Source organism: Macrobrachium rosenbergii, chromosome 15 (genome assembly GCF_040412425.1).
Source record: "Macrobrachium rosenbergii isolate ZJJX-2024 chromosome 15, ASM4041242v1, whole genome shotgun sequence".
Taxonomy (NCBI): domain Eukaryota; kingdom Metazoa; phylum Arthropoda; class Malacostraca; order Decapoda; family Palaemonidae; genus Macrobrachium; species Macrobrachium rosenbergii.
This window is the reverse complement of record NC_089755.1, coordinates 24,135,477-24,142,676: the sequence shown is the minus strand read 5'-3', so window position 1 is coordinate 24,142,676 and position 7,200 is coordinate 24,135,477.

The following is a 7,200-nucleotide window of genomic DNA, read 5'->3' as shown; positions in this document are numbered from 1 at the left end:
AGACATAAAGGAGGCTGTTATCGTTGCACTGACTGAGAACGGCTATTTCGCAAAACACTAACATGACCTCGGAAATGGCCTACGTCAACCAGGGCATCGAATATTAGACGTCCCACCAGCTCTAGGTGACCTGCATCGCAACAAACCACAACAAGAGCTAAGCTCCATAGATAACAAAATAATACAATTCAAATCTTAAAATAACTATAAAAGAAATTTTAACGTTCAGAAAAAAAAATTTCCTCTATTCTTGACTGCAAAACATTTTACCAGGGCCTGGTGATACAAAGACCACCTCGCCTTATCGAAATCAAACAAAGATGAAACACTGCGAACACTAAAATCGGTCGAGTCATATCAACCCCGAAAAAAAAAATAGATAAGCCTGGGGCACTATCAAGGAAACAAGACCACGTATTTCCAGAATATGAATAAATGTTAACATTCTCTCTCTCTCTCTCTCTCTCTCTCTCTCTCTCTCTCTCTCTCTCTCTCTCTCTCTCTGTGTGTGTGTGTGTGTGTGTGTTCTCAGCACTGAATGTACCTCATCCAGCACTTAACAAAAAATGATGATGCTCAAGTGCATCAGGCAGCTATCCTTTCGTATCTTTCATCGATGAAGCATCACATCTCTAGAGAGATAATCTGCAGAAGACGAGGCTGTGAGATTAAACCTTGGGTTCATCCCTAAATGCTTCGCAAGGCAAAATAGTTTCACCCCCTTCCGACCACAAGTTCCCAGTCAGCAAGAACTTCGGCCGGCAGATAAATCTCAGTCACGACTTTTTCCCGCTATCTTTCCTTTTTAATCCGATGCCCTGTGCCCGCTTTTATGGAGCTATTTTTCATTCTTTCATCTTTTTTACCAGCAAAGACTCTCTCTCTTCAAAGATAATGGTAAAACGTATAGTCTTGAATATTCTCTCTCTCTCTCTCTCTCTCTCTCTCTCTCTCTCTCTCTCTCTCTCTCTCTCTCTTCAAGGTTAAGAGAAAACCCTGTGAAACTGAATTCTCTCCCTCAAAAGAAAGGGGAAGACTATCATATACTGAAATCGAAACAGAACTGCTCTTACCCTGGCTCTCTCTAATTAAATATGAATGAGACTGAATGTTTAAAAACGAAAACAACTCTCCTTTCGATATCATTATATCCAATATGAAAAATGTTCTTTCACTCTTTCTCTTTCACCAGAAAAGGATAAATTTTCTCTTAATAACTGGATATTGAAAATGCACAGGACTGTCTAATTGAAGGCATGGTTGTAAATCAAGTGGTTAAGTTTAAATATTTAGGTACTTACTTAGATGATGGTTCTCTGAGCACAGAATTTGTGGAAAGATTAAAAAAGGCTCATCAGGCAATGGGAATGCTTAAAAATATTTGGAATAAAAGCAATTTTTCTGTGCATACAAAAATCTGAATTTATAAGATAATAGGAGTATTCTGATTTATGGGCACGAGTCATAGTACAGTACAGGACTTCGGATAATAAATTTTTAGCATGTGAAAATAAGGCGCTCAGAAGAATATTAGGAATTAATTTAGAAGGATAGGATGTCAAATAACAGAATTAGAGAAGTACCGGGGTGCAGCCTGTCGGTGAGTGTGTTAGGTTCTCACGCTAGAAGTGGCTAGGCCATGTGTACAGAAGCCGGAATAGTATGAGATACACCGGGGTGGGTTGCCCTTGGTAGAAGAGGTAAAGGTAGGCCAAAGGAGGCGTGGTCGAGGACAATGAGGCGGGAAGCAGGAGACAAGTGATGGCGAGATCTTGAGGAGTTAGCCCAGGACAGAATGTGATGGCTTGAGTTCATCGAGGCCCTATGCATCCCAGTGGGTGCCAGAGGAAATGATTAATTGATTACTAATTTTACCTTCTCACGAAGTCTACTCTGTTTCTACGTGCTCAAAGAGATCTGCATTCTATTCCTTATATTTAAAACAAACATCGACCATCTTGTATTTTCAGTAACTTCCTAATTAAACTATTCATCCATCCAACCCTCGATAAATGACTGAAAAAGAAATAACGAAAAGCAAATACGAAATATTGAAAACATAATTACATGACAACACAGTTTCCCAGTTTTTATCACTAAATCAATTAACTGTCAGTCCCATCCTTTTAATTCTCTTGGTTTATTGTCTCTCCTTGATTTGTGTGAGTGACGAACGTGAAGCTGTGCGAAATGTTGGTAATTAAAGAATAAACAAGTATTTGTTGATGTTTTAGGTAACTGCATACATATAGGGGGCATTAAATTGAAAGTTGATGAATTCGTTTTCCCTGAAGTATTTGGTTTCTTGGCTTTGTCTCAAAATATATCTTTTGCAGAAAAATAACCATCACCGTAAATAGTTCATCCTTTAAATAGTTCATCTTTTTATAAAATCTGTCTAATATGAAACTAAGATATTCTGTCAACAATTTCACTGGGTGCTTTTAACTTCAGTTTTATGGTGGCAGAGGAATAATCGGTTAAAAATGCAACAGATGTGGAAGCAGCAGGGCGAAGACCTATAGGGAAATCCAGGAGAGAGAGAGAGAGAGAGAGAGAGAGAGAAATCCGTTATAAGCATGCCAGTTATATGAATGCTATTTTGGATCATTCAAACTCAATAATGCATACATACATACATATATGCATATATATATATATTACATATAAATATGTACATATATATATATATATATATATATATATATATATATATATATATATATATATATATATATATATATATATATATATATATATATATATATATATATAAAACTAATCAACACGTTATACTGTGTTTCAAGACATTCAACACGTTATACTGTGTTTCACAGACATAAATTTCTGACTCACATCGGAATCGATGAAAGGTCAGGGTGCTAAGAACTGACCTACGCAAGTCATAAAAAAGTTGGAACTTAAGTAGCTATATACCTGAAGTTTTGCCTGGGCAGTCTGGTTGGTCGGGAAGTTGGGTAAAATTCGTTAGTTTGTTAGGTGGCAGCCAGACCAGGGCTCGATACCGATGTGAGTAAGAAACACACGCACACATATGCATATATATGTATATATATATATATATATATATATATATATATATATATATATATATATATATATATATATATATATACAGGCATATTTAGGGAAGAGAAAAATGGTAGGGACAACAGCTTCCAAGCGCTGCGTTAGTACCTGACAGGTGGACGAGCGAGTTGATGGATGTGATGGTGAGAAGAGGTATGACTAAAAGTATGAGATATTTTGCAGAAGACACAATGCTGAAAGAGTTTGCAAAAGGAGAAAAATGAGAGTAGATGTGAGCAAAAATAAGGTTAAGAGGGTGAATAGCAATCACGAAGATGGTGAGATTAATGCTAATATGGATGATGGAAGAATGAAAGCTACTGATTTGTAAAAGTATTTGGGAGTAAATATAAAGGATGAAGGTAGGATGGGTGGACAGTCGCAAAATAAGTGAGACATAAAAGATCACTGGATGTGCGCAAAAGACTGGGAACGAACTTGGAATGCGCATGATGTCAGAGTGGGACAGTAGGAAGGTACTGGCGAGCCACCTTCCCCATACGGAAGCAAAGTGCAGACAGATGCTGAACACGAGCGAAATATGAATGTTGAAACTCTTGAGATCAACTCTTGGATATCTGAGGCATTAGAAGAAATTATGGCGTGAGAAACGTGGAGATGCACAAAAAAGTGGTAAAAGGTTAACGAACGTGAAAGAGGTATAATATTATTCTGAGAAAGTTCGGTAACGGTGGGTGAAAAAAGGAATTACAGAATTGTTAGGAGGAAGAAGAAGGGAACCTAAAAAGAGCTGGATAGATAGTATGAAAGTAGTATTAAAAACGAAGGGCCTTAATATTCAGGAAGAGCGTGAATGCACTCAAGATGTCCGTAGGACCGATCGATGCCCTGCTGATCCGTCTCCTGCGTAGGTGTATGAAAAAGCTAATGTTGGGGAAGATTTTACTGCACAAGTAGTGTAATGTTCATCTCATTCACGATTCAGCAGTTAAAGTATGAGTGTAGGTCACCCCTATCAGGGAGAACAGCTTGATGTTGAATATATATATATATATATATATATATATATATATATATATATATATATATATATATATATATATATATATATATATATATGTGTGTGTGTGTGCCTTATGTACTCATGCATGCGAGCGCATACACAAGTATATGCCATCTCTTATATATACGTATATATATACTGTATATAATATATATATATATATATATATATATATATATATATATATATATATATATATATATATATGTATAATATATATATAAAACAAAAATACACACACACACACGCAGAGACTGAGCTTGAGGTCCAACTGCTCTGACTACTCGTTTCCTTGCATTCCTGATTCCAAGACCTGTTACCTTGTTACCTCGCTTATATCAAATTACATTCATCTATTCAAGAGGGAAGTTTTCGATAACACGGTTACGTCAAGCTGCTGCTTCATTTAATCTACTAGTCTAATGCATTCGAGTGATGTCTTGAGAGGAAAAATTTGTGAAGAAATGAATAAAAATCAAAGACATTATTTCATAAACATGCGCATGTAATTATCTAGTATATTGCTTGTGTATGTGTCCGGGACAGGCCATGCATAAATTCATAAGCAAGCAATTAAATGGTGAGACAATGAGAGAAACAAACAGTAAGTCATACCAACTTTCCATGATTTGTGAATGTATTTGACAATGATTTCATAAATATAAATATATATATATATATATATATATATATATGATTTATATATATATATTTATAATATATATATATATATATATATATATATATATATATATATATATATATATATATATATATATATATATATATATATATATATATAATATATATATATATATTGACCCTATGAAACATCACTGATATTCAGCGCCTAACGAGCAAATGAACGAATGCAAATGGGCCTTGCCAACGGCCCGAGTATTGACTGAACCTTGCCAACGACTCCAACACATGGCCATGGAACACAGACTTTACCACCAGGGCACTTGGACATTGCCAACTACCAAGCCATATTACGTTGCCAACTGATAACGACCAGGGCAAATGGACCTTCCCAGCCACTAACAACTGAGTCATATATATCTTGCCAACAGCTAACTACCAAGACATATCTAAAACTGGACTTGCAATCATATTTTGTTCTTATTGGTATAAGGTGAAGCTTTGGGCCAAGACAATGCTTTTGCTTGCAGCTACCCAAATACTTTCGGATCCGCTGCCACTGATACATTTACAAGAAAAAGGGACACTGGGGCTTGCATGTTACCTCGCAAGGGGTGTGACAAATCTAATGTGGATGTCATGGGAAAAATCCAGCCCATGAGAAAAATCGACAAGGAATGTTCAGCCATTTCACTATAGTTAAGACACATAATCAATCTATCCCAAGGATCATAGAAACCAAATATTGTACACAACATTCTTAAGGCTCCTACTTTCGAGATGGTGAACAATGGATATTAACGGAGTTGAGCCGGAACCTAACATCCTCATATCCACTAACTGCCAGAGATTAATGAACTTTGTATAAAGAGTGCTTTGTTGTAATACCAAAGTCCTTTTTGTTAAAAAGGGTATGTGTGTATATATTTGTATGCATGTATATCGTAATAATATACATACATACATACATATATATATATATATATATATATATATATATATATATATATATATATATATATATATATATATATATACATATATATATACATATATATATGCCGTTCCCCGTAACAGAGGACTATGTCACGTTCAGCCCTAACTCAAAACCAAGTACGAATCCCTTTTGCAGTAATCTTTTACGTTATTCTTTATATAAACCTACGCAAAATTATGACAGCAGCAAGTTATTTTTATCATTAAACCTCCAATACATCGACGACCTCCATAAAATTTTTTAAAAACCAACTGCGAGGGATAAAAGAATTAAATGTCCGAGCCGAAAAATAACATAAAACAAAAAACTCACGGGTACCCACCAACCATTTCCCCCCCTCCAATGCAAAACCCCCTCTCCACCCCAGGCCCTTCCCGTGAGGTCATCTCTCATCCGGATGAAAATTAAATAATGCATCTTTCGTGGTGGACGTAAAAAAAGGCCATAAATGATAACGGCTGAAGAAGGATATTATACAAAGATTACAAAGATGAAACTGTGGATTTATTTCGAAAGGAAGAATTTCTGCCTAGGAAGATATCTGGGTAAAGTCTCTTTACTTTGCCTTCGTTATTATTATTATTATTATTATTATTATTATTATTATTATTATTATTATTATTATTACATAACCCTCCATAGATCAGAATGCCTACTTGTGAAAAAAGAGATTAGAGACAAAGTAAAATAGACATAAATGCACAGTTTAGTGATATAAGTATATGAAAGTTAAAGCATTTACAACCAACATCAACCTGTCATATTTCTCCAAACCATTATCTCCACTACTTTCAACAGAGGCTGGAAGAAAAAGAATTGAAAACATAAAAAGAAAACATAATAAAGACAGTGATACCGGTAGAGCAAATAATGAAGGAAATGCCTGTCACCAAAACAAACACAAAATTATTTATGTGAACGATGAGCCGAGTAATTCTTTAACAACATGTCAATAAGGTAACTTTATACTAAAAAGAATAAAGTCAAACGTCATTAAAATAGCAAGACTACAAAATTTATGACGTGCCCACGACAAGACTCACCTTGGTCCTGAAATAACCTGAAGTAGCCTACACGAGGAAATGGGATAAAAGGCAACATGTTTTCATATTTTGAATGAAGTCAGAGGTGTGGAAATATGTTTATTCAGAAATACACAGCACACAAAATGCAAAACTGTGCAAATTAACACAGAACATCGGGATAATTAGTAGAAGGGAAGTTATGATAAGACTGCTTGGCCATCTGTTTCAAGGTAATTCTCTTGCACCCAAGAACTATCTCCTTTCACAAAGAAACGAGAGAAGTGACACGACATGAGAGGAACTAGCCAATACCGAACATGCATCACTTATATCAAACCTCCTCGAAACTTACCTCACTTCACACCAAAATGCGAGGTAACCCAAGAAATATTCAAATTATTAATCATATAAGACTGAGGTAA